General features: G+C 35.3%; 1 protein-coding gene across 6 annotated transcripts in view; it reads right to left on the bottom strand.

Annotated features, from left to right (window-relative positions):
- Positions 1 to 15353, bottom strand: part of LOC131031265 (anthranilate phosphoribosyltransferase, chloroplastic) — a 209881-nt gene that overhangs the window by 69596 nt on the left and 124932 nt on the right. The gene's annotated exons all lie outside the window — the stretch shown is intronic.

Genomic DNA, 15353 nt, shown 5'->3' with positions numbered 1-15353 from the left:
TTTTTTTAAAGCTTGCATGGTTTCACCTTCCTCACTTAGAGTAGAAGCGGTATAGTGCTTTGATTTCAATGGAGAATGTAATGTTGTTTGATGAATTTCCATGGTTCATACCTTTTGCATCTTGCTGATTGTAAGTTGTAGTGTAAAGTTAGCCTAAGCCACTAATCTTGTACTAAGTTCGGTTGTGGATAGTCATTTGAATTGCGTCGTTTTGGGTATTCAAATGCACTTTCTCAATATGAAAATTCTTCAACATCCTCAGAAGATTTTACCGGTTCTTGTGGAGTTGTAGTTGATCTTGGTGAAGCAGAGCTTGGTTTATTTGGAATTTGTCCACCAAAGCACTATTCATTGTTATCACTGCCCTTAGGAGTAGATTTAGATCCTTCTAAACCCTTTCCCTTTTACTTTCAATTCATTTTTAGTCCATTCGAAGCAGAAGCATCGTAGAATTGCCATATCCGATGATGGAGTTCCAGCCACACAGCAAAGAAGTGAAAGAACGATGCAAATGTAAGGCCCCTTGGATTACCAGCAATCACATCAGCCAACTGAGTCACGTCCACGCATTGAAGGAACCTTGGAGTCAATTGTTTGAACTTCTTGCAATCTTAGCATGCAATCGTACTTTGATCAAGAGAGAGTGAAGTGACCGTTAGGCAACTTTATTCTGTGTTCGACGCTATCATAAAAAACACATCAACAAGACCCTAGGGGTTTCGAAGTTTCAGGATTGAAGACTAAGGAACTTGGGAACCTAGGGGTTTCGGAGTTCCAGGGTTGAGGACTAAGGAACTTGGGAACCTAGGGGTTCTGGAGTTCCGAGGTTGAAGACTAAGGAACTTGGGAACCTAGGGGTTTTGGAGTTCCGAGGTTGAAGACTAAGGAACTTGGGAACCTGAGGGTTCCGGAGTTCCAGGGTTGAAGACTAAGGAACTTGGGAACCTGGGGATTCCGGATTTCCGGGGTTGAGGAATAAGGAACTTGCTTTTGACAAGACAACACTTCACACTTCATGATTCCATTGTTTTCTCTTTGATCGTCTAGGGCAGCTCTGGTCCATGGAACATATCTCTAATCGGTTCTCACTGATGGACCAAGGGTGTCATAAAATGACAACAGTTTCCTCCACCTGTGTTTGGTCCACGTGCTATAGAATTAGGTGTTGACCCACATTCCCTGAAACTCCCATCTTCACCATCTTCCTCACCCAAAAAGTTGCTCATGGGATCTGCAGAACTAGAACCTAGTTCAACCCCAATTCTTGCCTTTTTGGCCTTACTCTCAGCAATCCCGTCAAGAGATTGCTTTGCTTGATATGCAACATCTGCAGGGCATACTTTGCATATCTCAGTGTTATTTCCTCGTTCTTTGGACAAATGCCATTTGAAACAATAAATTCCACCATTGATATCTTGTAGATACCAATTGCACTTGACCTTTGTGCTACCTGGAATTGCTATGCAATGTGTCCACGCAAAGTCTTTTTGACGTGGCATTGCGATTGATAATCAAATCTGCAAAAAATTACATTCAATCTTTAACTTTTGAGTGATCTAGGGTTGGGTTTGTGTACAATGATTACATTTGAATTTCATTGACATGGAAAATTGGAAGTGTTAATCTAATTGAATATCAAGTTTACAACAACTAAAGATATGGTAGAAACCTAGCAAAATAGAAATTTCAGAAGTATTTGTAGAACTGTCAAATTATTATGAATCCTAATTGTTCCTATCAAATGTAACTGTCAAATGTATTATAAATCCTAATCTGATTTAAGACATAATAATGCATACACAAACTACAGAAAATTTCAAATAAATCAGATAATAAACGAAATAATTATACACCTTCCAAGATTCTCACAAACTAATTTCATGTGCTTGGCACTCAAGCATTCAAAAATAATTGATGTGGTCCCTTGTTAGAGTGAATGTTGGATTGTTAGTGAAAATTATATTTTGGCTTGAGTAATTGTTTTAAAAAAAATAAAAGAGAAAGAAAGTTGATTTTAGTTATTAGTTATTAAATTATTTATTGACTTCTGTGTTGAAAGAAAAAAAAAAGTAAAAGAATAATAGTAATTTTGAATATAGTCATGCAAATGTTTTAATATGAAATTAGATTTTCTATTATTTATTAACAAAATTACACAAATTACAGAAAACTTCAAATAAATCAGATAATAAACGAAATAATTATACACCTTCCAAGATTCTCACAAACTAATTTCATGTGCTTGGCACTCAAGCATTCAAAAATAATTGATGTGGTCCCTTGTTAGAGTGAATGTTGGATTGTTAGTGAAAATTATATTTTGGCTTGAGTAATTGTTTAAAAAAAATAAAAGAGAAAGAAAGTTGATTTTAGTTATTAGTTATTAAATTATTTATTGAATTCTGTGTTGAAAGAAAAAAAGAAAGTAAAAGAATAATAGTTATTTTGAATATAGTCATGCAAATGTTTTAATATGAAATTAGATTTTCTATTATTTATTTGCTATTCTTCTTCTTAACAAGAACTATTAAAGATGCAAATGGACTAGAGATATGTCTTATGAACCCCATCTCAAGAAGTTCTTTGATATCCTTCTCAATTTCTTCTTTATATTTTCTTGGATGATGATATGATATATTTATAACAGGCTTGGCATGTTGTTCCAAATTATAAATTATGTATATGCATTATGTATATGCAGATCAGTTCACTCTTCCTCCATAGTCAACGAGTCAAATCCAGGAAATTAATCAACTATTGTATGTTTATCAAACTTCACTCTTCCTCCTCCCACTTCCTCCATAAAATAAAGATGAAATAATCCAAAGATGTTAGAAGCAAATCCAGGAGAAGCTTTGCATTAATCATAGAGAACATTGTTAAATCTAAAAGGCTAGAAGCATTAATTTCTATAACGTATATTCTGTATTGAAGTGGGCAGCATAAACGTGAACCTGTAAATGAAGATAATAATTTCATGATTTTGACTGACAAGTGGCATGTTGAATATATTAGAATGCATGCAATGTTAAAATCCCAATATTAATATTTGTAATTTATATATCAAATTACATTTCCTCCATAAATTAATTACTTTGATTATTTTATTTATATATATATATATATTACAGCATGTGCAATACTGATAAACACAAAAAATTATTACTGTATTATTATCTGTGTAATTGATTATCTGTGATTTTGTATATCTGTGTATAATAGATTATAATATACACGAAATAAATCAGATAATAAAATGCAAAATAAAGTATCACAGAATTAATTCTGATTATCCGATTTAATTTCAAAATAGTAATAAGCAACATACAAAATACAAATTACACAGAAAATTACAAAATAGTATCATAAAAATAACAATTGTATTATTATTATTTTTATTTTGTATTATACACAGAAAATAATAATCTGTGTATTATACAAACTAAAAATAATAATCTGTGTATTATACAGACTAAAAATAATAATCTGATAATACAACATACAAAATTATCTGTGTATAAAAATAATAATCTGTGTATTATAGTTTCATAAAACAGATTATACAAAATAATTACAAAATAAAAATACAGATTATAATTACAAAATAAAATACAGATTATAATAATTATAATTACAAAATAATAATCAGATTATAATAACAAAATGAACAATGCTATTTTGTATAATACACAGATAATAAAAAAATCTGTATTACACGAACGGGCTTTTAGAATAGCATAAATCTGTATTTTAGGTGATAATACAGATATGCTATTATAAAAATACAGATATGCTATTATGGAATGTATTTTTATTAATACAGATTATTTTTATTAATAATTCAGAATAGCATAAAAAAAATTTGTAAAATACAGAAAGCCCATTCAGATTATAATACACAGATTATATCTTTTTATACACAGAAAATACGGAAAGAAAATAGCACAGAAATAACACCGAACATTACACAAATACACAGAAAATAACAAGCTTCTTCTTGTCGACAGAAAATACACAGAAAAAAATCTGGCTTCTTTGCTGGCAATGGCGGGCTTCTTTGCTGGCAATGGCAATGGCAATGGTTTTTTTCTTCTTCTGCAACCCGTCGAGCTCTACTTCCCGTCGTTCACTCTTGCTTTTCCTCCCGTCGTCTAGACACTCTGCCTCTGCCTCTGATCCGAGCTCACGCCACAAACTTATAAGCAAAAATTCACCTTTTTCAGTTTTCGTGCAGTTTAGGGTTTACGCGGGGTTTTTTTGGCTGCGCTGGCGATTTTTTCCGGATTAATCACGCCTGACTATTCCGTTTTTTTCCCGATTAAAAACAAAAAAATCGTTGGCCCATTGACCAAAAAAATCGCGATTTTTTGGGTGTTTTGATTGGCAAGGTGGGGTTTTTTTGGGTGTTTTGATCGGCAAGGCCCCCGATCAACGATTAATCGGGAATAATCGTTTTTTTTTGCAAAACATTGCTTCTTTGGTTTTGGGCATAGTTAAAAGACTTGTCAAGACTCACCCAGACTCAAGGAGTCTTGAGGCAAGCTAACCAAACCAAGGCCTAACAACTCATGACCAGGGTAACCTAGCAAGTTTGACCAGATTGTCAAGTCTAGCAAACTTTGTGAGGTCTATGAAAATCAAGAAAAGAAAAAAGAATAAAAAAATGAAAATGCAAAAGCATGAAAGTCAAGCATTCTTTGAAGGGTTTCAAGGCTTTTGAAGAATAGTTAAAAGTGATAAATTATCGAAAATAGCATGCGTTATGAAGGTCTATGTGGTATTAGTGACTTTAATTTGGTGTTGGTGGTGTAGGCTCCACCCCTCAACCCCACTCTATATCATGAGAAAGAGTATGGCAAGAAGCGTGCCAAGGGCATTGCCCCTAAACCCCACAAAGGGCACTGCCCCTTGAAACCCAGAAGGGCCAGTATACTCAAAACCCTACTCTACTTTTAAAAAACAAAAATATATAAACTATTTTGGAACATGCTGTTTGCAAGAGCAACATTTTTTTGTTCTTTCAACATTTTCCCAATTAAGTTACATTTATACTTCTAGTTTGCTATGCCAAACCTTAAGTGATGCACCTAGGACTATAACATTTGTAGAACTATTTGAAATACAAACACATGACTGCACATAGAGCTAATAATTGTGGGTTGAGGGATACAAGCTCCTTTCTACCATAGTTTATGACTCCATATTATTAATTTTGTTTTGATGCAATGGCTATAATAATCCAAGATCTTGTACACCTAAAACACATAGCAATGTTTATATATTTAAAAATGTTGGTTCTTTCAATTAAAATCCACTTTAGTACTTATGTGATTGATGTATACTTGTGTGTGTGATTGAAGTAAGTTCTATTTAATTAGTTCATTGTGTCTTAAAGTTTATTTATTGAAGATTGCATAGTAGAACATTTCAATCCTTAAAAAACTCTATATTTCATGATTTTTTCAGTTTGCAAATCCAAAATCAGCTTCTCAAGTTCGAGTCAAGTCCAAGTCTTGTAACATGAGTTTTGGGAGACCTTCAAAGTTTCAAACATTTGAAACCTAAGAGTCCACGCTTGAAAAGAAGCTCATCCACATGCCTACCATCGTTGCATGAGTGGATCTAGGGTGAAGACTCTACCATGGCCACCTAGAGGAGGAAGGAAATGATAGAAGGCTAAATGAGAATTTCATAAGAGCAAGAAAATTTCATTTCAGGTCCCCCTAAAAATAAAATAATTGGGAGACCAAAAACTTATTTTTTTAATTTCCCATAGGCTAAGAGCAAAGTTTAGGAAAAAAATTAATAATAATGTTTTATGTTACTCCTAGTAATATTATTTGAAAACATTGTTAAAAGACAACTATAATACTATCGATGGTTAGATAAAGTGGCTCATCTAAATGAGACATTAGAAGGCCTTTTGTAATGTTTTGATAAAATAAGTTTAAGTGAGCACTTTAAGGGGAAAACTAAATTCAAAAATTGAATGTCAAAAACAAGCCTATAAAAGAGAGGCAAGGACTCAAAAGGAGATCATCCAAAATTTTATGAAATCAAACCCTTTCTTTCATAGTTTGAATACCTATGTTCAACTATTGGACTTGAGGATGACACTTCAATGTGCAAAGATTTAGAGGAAGAATACCCTCTTAGTTTCTAGGAAAGAATAGAGGATGAAAAACCTCTTTTTCCATGAGCTAATTTACCTAGGAATCACAGTTGTGTAGAAAAGATTGCAGCTTCTTTCCAATTTACAATTTGCTATTGTACTGCCACTACAATGCTATAATATTACTATTGCATACCTACAGCTACAGTGTTATTATTACAATGCCCTCTCATTGTGATAAGTATTTATAACAACATATGAGCTCCTATATTTCTATCAAATATAGCATTGTTGTTTGATTTTGAATGTTGTTTCTAATAATACTCTCAATCTTCAATTGTAATTTGCTAGTAGAAAATTTGAAATGTTGTTTACATAAGTAAATACAAACATTGTTGATTCAAGTAGCATCGATCAGATAAAACCATATACCTATCTGTTTACATCAAATGAAGAAAGACGGTAATGCAGATATATTTTTCATATGAATGATTTATATATCAAATCTCTTCACTATCGAATTGCAATTAATACATGTCCAAAACATTATTGATATATAATCGGGTTATATTAGAATTGACCCGAATTAGTTATCGGGCTTGTTTGCTTTGATACCGATTCATTATTGGGTGTGTTTATATCGATCTGTTATCATTTACAATGGCACCGATTAGTTATCATAGACACCGAATGGATTGGTTGCCATATGGAAGAGTCACGACCAAGTGACATCTTGGTCGGACATGTCGATCAAGGTGGCACTTGATCGTGACTACCTTACTATATATGCATCATTCAAAAGAAAGGGGATGACATTGAAATCGATAAATGTTCATCCTCCATATCTGCAGCAAAAGAAAGACAGCAATATTATTGTCATAGTCATAATATCTAAATCTGAAATACACCATCTTGCATATAACTTGTTCATTAAATTGGAAATTGCAATAACATTTACATGGTATCAGAGCCAAGTTATCGAACCTGAGGCTATTCAATTTTGTGGAAATTTTAAGAACTAGTTTATATCAAGCATTCTATTTCTCTAATGGCCAATGCTATGAGATTCGAAGATAGACTTGGTGTGGGTGATGATTTCTCCTCATGGAAGTTTAGAATCAAGATGATTCTAAGGGAGAGCAAAGTCAAAACTTTTATCAAGACTGAATCTACGGAACCAGAGACCGAACCTGACAAAACATCATGGTTAGAAGGAAATGAAAAAGCAATCAAGATTATTGTTGATGGGGTGAGAAATAACATAATGCCCATTATAAAGAAACATGAAACGGCTTTTGAAATGTTCAAAGCACTTGTGAACACATTTGAGATATCAAATGCAAGTCGAACTCTGGCCTTGAAGCGAGAAATCAATCATATAACCATGAACAAAGGAGAGATAGTAAACGCCTACTTCATGAGGATCTCAACTCTAAGAGATGAACTAGCTACTCTAGGATATGAGATCCAGAGCAAAGAGTTAACACTCATTGCTCTAGATGGGTTACCTAGTGCATGGGAAACATTTGTCCAGGGCATCAATGCAAGGGACAAATATCCTGAGTTTGAAAGACTAAGAGATGACTGTCTCCAAGAGGAATCTAGACTGAATAAGAAAGGAATAAAACATAAGAATATAGATGAAGACCTACAAGTCCTAAACACTAACTCCACCAAGCAAAATAAGAAAGGCAGTTTAGGAAGAGAAAAGGTCGTCAAGGCAAGAACACTTCAAAGAAGGACTTATCTCACATCCAATGCTACAAATGTGATCAGTTTGGACACTATGTTGCAAAGTGCCCAAAAAGAACCAAGCAACATGCTACATTTGCCAAAGCAGGAAAGACTAAAGGGGAAGATGACTCCGGAAAGTATGTATTCTAGTCAACACTCACAAGCCAAGCTTCTAACAAGATCAACTCATGGTTGATTGACAGTGGTTCATCCAGGCACATCACAGGGTCTAGAGAAGTACTTGACTCCATGACAGAGGAGAGTAATGAGGAAGTAACCATCGGGGATGACTCCACACATCCAGTCAGAGGAATGGGAACCTACACCATCAAATTGAAGACAGGCATATCCTTACGACTCGAAGGAGTACTATATGTCCCCGACATCAAAAGGAATCTAGTCTCTATATCGGCACTGGAAGATAACGGATACAGAGTGACATTCATGGACAACAGAGTATTGGCTTGGCCAAAGAACTCTTCCATCAAGAAGGCAAAAAACATTGGACAGAGACAGGGCTATTTGTATGAGTTGTGCACAGAACCCAACCTAGCCCTAATCCATGAAGCCACTAATGAAAATGAAGTTTGGCATAGAAGATTAGGCCATCTGAATTTTAGGGCTTTATCTTCAATGGAAAACCTTGTCACAGGTCTACCTAAGTTAAAACAAGATCATTCAGGGGCATGCAAAGGATGTGCCGTAGGTAAAAATACCATGGGTACATTCCAAAATAGTACTAGGAAAACTAGTAAAGTACTAGAGTTAGTTCATTCTGATGTATGCAGACCTATGTCCATACCCTCTTTAGGGGGATTCTTGTATTATGTAATATTTGTTGATGACTACTCTAGGAAGACTTGGATCTACTTTCTGAAATGTAAAGAATCAGAAGAGATCCTCTCTAGGTTTAAAGAATTTAAATCACTAACTGAAAACTACTCAGGAAACAAAGTTAAAACCCTAAGAACTGACAATGGGGGAGAATACACATCAAATTCGTTTAGAGAATTTTGTAGAGATAATGGGATTAAGAGGGAGCTTACTATACCTTATAACCCCCAACAAAATGGGGTAGCTGAAAGAAAAAATAGGACTATAGTCAAAGCTGCCAAGGCCATGATTCTAGATCAAAACCTTAACACAAATCTCTGGGCAGAAGCATCCAGCACCACTGTATATATACAGAACAAATGCCCATACTCCCATCTTGAAGATAAAACTCTTGAGGAAGTATTCACTAAAATTAAGCCAGATATCAGCCACCTTAGGATATTTGGGTGTCCTGTCTATATCCATGTACCTAAAGAAAAAAGACTAAAACTAGACCCTTCTGGAAAAAGAGGAATGCTTGTAGGATATAGTGAAACCTCCAAATCCTACAGAATATATGTACCTGGTCAAAGAAATATTGAACTAAGTAGGGATGTAATCTTTGAGGAAGACTTAGCCTTCAAAAGAGCTCAGAGCTCCATAGAACCTGAAATCTATGTCCCTATTTCTTGTTGATTTTAACACTTTCAGATTAATCTAATCTCAGAAAATCAGACTTTAATTATTAACTAAATTAATATGTGAACAAAATAAGAACAAGGAAGGGAACAAAATAAGAACAAGACACGGTTACCCTGGGAAAACCTCCTAGGAGGAAAAACCCAGCTTGAAAAGATCCTCAGATCTGATTATGAATTATATTCATATGAAGGTTACAACACTTATCTCATGTACTTGAAGGTGATTGCATTTAGGACTGATAATGTCTTCCACAAGACTGCACTTTCACAAGCATCAAGTAGTCACATTTGCACCTTTAATCCTTCCAACAGCAATCAGGTTCAAACCCTAGGACTGTAATATGTGAAGTCTTCTCTTTGATGGACTGCAACTTCAGTTTGCTCTCCTCCAACCTCAATTCGCTTTTCACATGAATGAATTTCATACTTTCACTAGCAGCCATAGTTCGCTGATGTAACAGAAGTATTTCGCTGTAATGGCAGATATAACATTCCTTCTTTAACTCGCATTTAGCAGAACCATATATTTCGCATAGGATGAAATGAAAGATGAATGTGTATTATTGAGGTGAGAAGTGTCTTTATTTATATGATGCATTGACCTTGTATGTCGGCTTGTGTTCATGTCGGCTTATCCTTTTAATTTATATTCTTTTCCCTTTAATCAGAAATGCATTCTATATAGGGTTGGCCCTATTTTGTTTGGCACGTTAGCTTTTATGTGGCATGGAGTAGCGTGGGGTTTTTATGATGTGCCATGAGGTATAGGGCCCAGCCCTATACGTTGGAGAAGGGGTTGGCTCCTCCCTAATTACAATCAACATTTCTAACTTAGATGAAGATCCTACTCCTGAGTTTCAGAGGGAGAATCTAGATGAAACTGAAAATGAAAATGAACACTCACCTAGAAATCTCAAGAAAAGACCACTATGGGCCACCAAAATAGTAGAAGAAGCTCAGAGGTTTGCTGCTCCTTCAAGAACCTTCAGAGAAAGCATAAAGCCTAATAAATTTACTAGCTATGTTGCTCTTATGAATGATCTATCTAAAAATGAACCTGACAATGTAACTGATGCCCTTAAACATCAAGTATGGAAGGATGCTATGTCTGAAGAGTATCAATCCATAATGAAAAATGATGTATGGGAGATTGTTCCTAGGCCAACTAAGAAATCTGTTGTTTCTTCTAAATAGCTTTTTAAGATCAAACATGCAGCAGATGGCAGTATTGAAAAACATAAGGCAAGATTTGTAGCCAGAGGGTTCTCTCAAAAGGAAGGAATAGACTATGAAGAGACATTTGCTCCCGTAGCCAGATATACCTCAATAAGGACTGTGCTAGCCATTGCAGCAGCAAAGGGATGGAAGGTACACCAATTGGATGTAAAGACAACTTTTCTTAATGGAGAGATCTCTGAAGAAGTATACCTAGAGCAACCTGAAGGGTTTGAGATTCATCATGCAGAGTCTCATGTGTGTAGACTCAAGAAAGCTCTATATGGGCTTAAACAGGGTCCCAGGGCCTGGTATGAAAGAATTGACACATATCTATCAAAACTAGGCTTCTCTAAAAATGATGCAGATCCTAATCTCTACTACAAACAGAATAAAGGTGATATGCTAATATTGATTTTATATGTTGATGACTTATTAATCACAGGAGAAGATCACCTTATAGATCAATGCAAGAAAGATCTATCCAAAGAATTTGATATGAAGGATTTGGGATTCCTTCATTATTTTCTAGGGTTGGAAGTATGGCAGAATTCTGATAACATTATTCTAAACCAAGGCAAGTATACCTTGGACATCCTGAAGAGATTTGGAATGCTAAACTGCAGACCCATGACCACTCCAATGGAAACCAATCTTCATAAACTTAAAGAAGCAGTAGCAGAATCCCCTTCTATTGACCCCACTCTATACAGGCAGATGATTGGGTCTCTTATGTACCTGGTAAATACAAGGCCAGATATCTGCTATGCAGTGAATGCTTTGAGTCAGTTTATGTGTGAGCCAAAGGAGATACACCTGGTTGCAGTAAAACACATTATGAGATATTTACAAGGCACCTTGAATCTTGGTCTCAAGTATGAGAAAGTTGATCTTAATCTACATGGATTCACAGATTCAGATTGGGCTAGAAGTGTGACTGACACGAAAAGCACCTCTGGGTGCTACTTCAGTTTGGGATCAGCCATGATATCCTGGATCAGCAGAAAGCAATCTTCTGTAGAGCAAAGTTCCACCGAGGCTCAATACATTGCGGCCTCCATGGTTGCTCGAGAAGCAGTGTGGCTTAGAAAGTTACTTGTGGGATTGTTTGGTGATCCTATGAAGCCTACTATTATCCATTGCGACAATCAAAGCTGCATAAAACTTTCAATGAATCCAGTGTTCCATGATAGATCCAAGCATATTGAGATTCCATACCATTACGTGCGAGATATGGTAGACAAAAATGTGATCCAATTGAAGTATGTGAATACAGGAGACCAGACTGCAGATATTCTGACCAAACCCCTTTCCAGAGTGAAGGTTGATCACTTCAAAAAAGGTTTGGGTATGATAGAAAGGTAATCTGTTTTGTAACCTATACTTGCATATCAATAAGATGTTTAATGTGTAAACTTCTTTGTCGTGTTAGGACTTCTATGGGTGTAACCCCCTGTGTTCATATTCAAGAAGTGACGACTTCTCAAATATTGTACACTTGTATGGGAACATCATAAGGTGACGATCTTATGATGTTCAAACCAGTTATCGTGATAGGATCTCTGGTATGTCATGGATGTGCCATGATTGTGTTGTGATATTACATTTGAAATAGAATGCTAGTGCACTTATCACAACTTGGATATGTTGAAAATTTAATTATTTTCATATGATTATCCTTAGTATTGCATGTGTAGACAATACTGATATCACGTGCTTAGGTGATATCATGTCATTACAAATTGACTAACCCCTTGTATCACATGTTTAGGTGATACTTCATAATTGAATGGTATAATCCTATGTAGAGTAAGATTATGAAACCTCATAAGGAATCTTGACCATCATAAGAAATGAGATGATAGATATGGTAACTTTATCGTCCCTAGCTAAGAGGGAGTGTTGATTCAAGTAGCATCGATCAGATAAAACCATATACCTATCTGTTTACATCAAATGAAGAAAGACGGTAATGCAGATATATTTTTCATATGAATGATTTATATATCAAATCTCTTCACTATCGAATTGCAATTAATACATGTCCAAAACGTTATTGATATATAATCGGGTTATATTAGAATTGACCCGAATTAGTTATCGGGCTTGTTTGCTTTGATACCGATTCATTATTGGGTGTGTTTATATCGATCTGTTATCATTTACAATGGCACCGATTAGTTATCGTAGACACCGAATGGATCGGTTGCCATATGGAAGAGTCACGACCAAGTGACATCTTGGTCGGACATGTCTAAAAGACATTTCCGATCAAGGTGGCACTTGATCGTGACTACCTTACTATATATGCATCATTCAAAAGAAAGGGGATGACATTGAAATCGATACATGTTCATCCTCCATATCTGCAGCAAAAGAAAGACAACAATATTATTGTCATAGTCATAATATCTAAATCTGAAATACACCATCTTGCATATAACTTGTTCATTAAATTGGAAATTGCAATAACATTTACAAACATTTCATAATCAGCAAAATTCTATGTTAAATGATAAGTAACCTACCTGCTGTTGTAATTGTATTGGGTAAATATTCTAATAACTGCCATTTTCTATAGTTCAAGACCCTTGCATAGATAGTAACCTCAAAACAATGTAGAGTTCTTAAATTACTAAAGAGGGACACTGCAATAGTATCAAAGCATTAATCTTGCTAGCCTCAAGGGTTAAAAGCTAACAATTAATGCAACCCAATGAGAGAGACATTAGGTTTATCAAAGAGAAAGAAGTTGCAAAATAAGAGTGCAAAAATAGAAGTAGAAATAGAGGAAAGAAGTAAGTGGGTTCAAATAGATGAAGAGAAGGCAAAGGTATAGTATAATGCATAGTCAATATGAACCAAGGCCAATAGCAAATGAGGAACCTCATGGCACAACTATTGCAAACAATGCAAAACTTGAGTATCCCAAGACCAGTTCAAATTCCTTCAAGTGAAGGGAGTGCCTCTGCAAACCAAAAAACCATAATAAATGCCACATTCAAGCTTTTCCAGCCTAAGTTCCTCCAAAGAGAAGGGAAACCATAGGCAGAATCTAGACAAATTCAGACTAGAGATAACTTTGTAGCCTATTTTGATGAATATGCAGCTCTTTGACATAAATTTCATGCAAAAAAGCCTCCACCAAAATGCAGCCTAGAAATAAAGAATCTACAAAAGAATGACATAAAGCCAAATGCAAATCAGCCTCAGAAAAATCTATAGAACAAATTGGGTAAGCTAAACCTTCCTACTTTTGATAGTTCAAATAAATGTACAATTGATGCTTGGATTCAGAAATTAGGTACATGTTTTTTTGTTACAGTCACCAATGGACTCAAGCTCCCAAGATCACCTACAAAACCAAAAGATTCCTTCCACAATAGGGCAGCAAGAGCAAAATATATGAAATGTACATATGATACCTTTGTTATAAAGACAAGTTTGAGAGATAGGACTAACTAGGATTGTCAAAAGTGTCTAAATCCTATACAATAAGAGAACTAGTGATAAGATAGGATAAGATCACATGACTCCTAGATGTTTCTAGAAAGATTCCTAACCCCCGAAGAAAACTTAACATGTGAACATGTGTTAAAAAGTCCTAACTAGGAACAAGTTAGCTAATATGCCTTGTTCACACTACAAAGGGGAAAACCAGATAGGAAAAGTCCCTACACTACTAGGCCATCTTAGGTACTAATTTTCATATTGCAATCTCTCACAAACAATGAAAATCCAATGGGACAAAACTCCTCTCCAAAAGAGAGAAAAGATAAACACAAACATGAACAGGTGATGGATGGAGAACTTAAGACCCTCCAAGGATGAGATCCATCACGAGTATACAATCAATTACTCCCCAATGAAAGATAAATAAAGAGACTATGTAGCCCCTCCATAATGTGTAGTCTCCTACAAAAATGGTGAATGCTCGGAAACAAAATATGATTGTATGCCTACAAACAACATTTCTCCCTTTGGTAAGAAAAAAACCAAGTACAAATGCAAGAATGCTTCCTATTCTAAATAGGAATAAGTAGAAAAACGAATCCAAATGTATGCTGATTGATCAGCTGAAATCTACTAGTGTCACCACATCCTTGGTAGATGATGATGCCACAATCAAATAAAGTACATGCCCAAACAAAAAAGGAAGTGACAAACTAGTATCAAGTGGTGGTAATTGATGTTGAACATGATCCAAAGACAAAGATGATGTGGCAACAACTTTGATGGGGCTGTCATGAAAGAGGAGAGATAACCCTTCAAATTGTCCTCTGAATTTGAAACATAAGATTCCACACACAAGTCTGAAATGCCTTTCAAGTAATCATTTCACAAGATTGAATCTAAAAGACTTTGATTTACCTACTGCAAAGAATTGCGGGAATCTCTCAAAAAAGCATCTTTGAACTCTAATGTAGCAACAGAAGATTGATTTGTGATCTCAATTGGAGAAGTGGGAGCAATAGGAGAGGTCTCTTGATTATCAAGACGCGCAAGCACTGCATCATATTCAAGCTCCTCTAATGTATCATCATCAAAGGGTAGATTATCAGCATCATCAAGTGGAATGAGGCAATTTGATGCAACATCATCTGGTAAGGGAGGATTATGTGGATCTCCATAGATCTCCCAAATTTTGGTCCAAAGTGTGCATGGAATTGGAGAGTTATGTGGGTCCCAACAAGTATTAGCACCAATCATTGTCCCAATCAATCCTATGATATAATCATTTCATTACCTCATACTGATTTCTTCCATTGTGTCTGATA

Source organism: Cryptomeria japonica, chromosome 8 (genome assembly GCF_030272615.1).
Source record: "Cryptomeria japonica chromosome 8, Sugi_1.0, whole genome shotgun sequence".
NCBI classification, from domain to species: Eukaryota; Viridiplantae; Streptophyta; class Pinopsida; order Cupressales; family Cupressaceae; genus Cryptomeria; species Cryptomeria japonica.
This window is presented reverse-complemented; position numbering and strand designations above follow the sequence as displayed.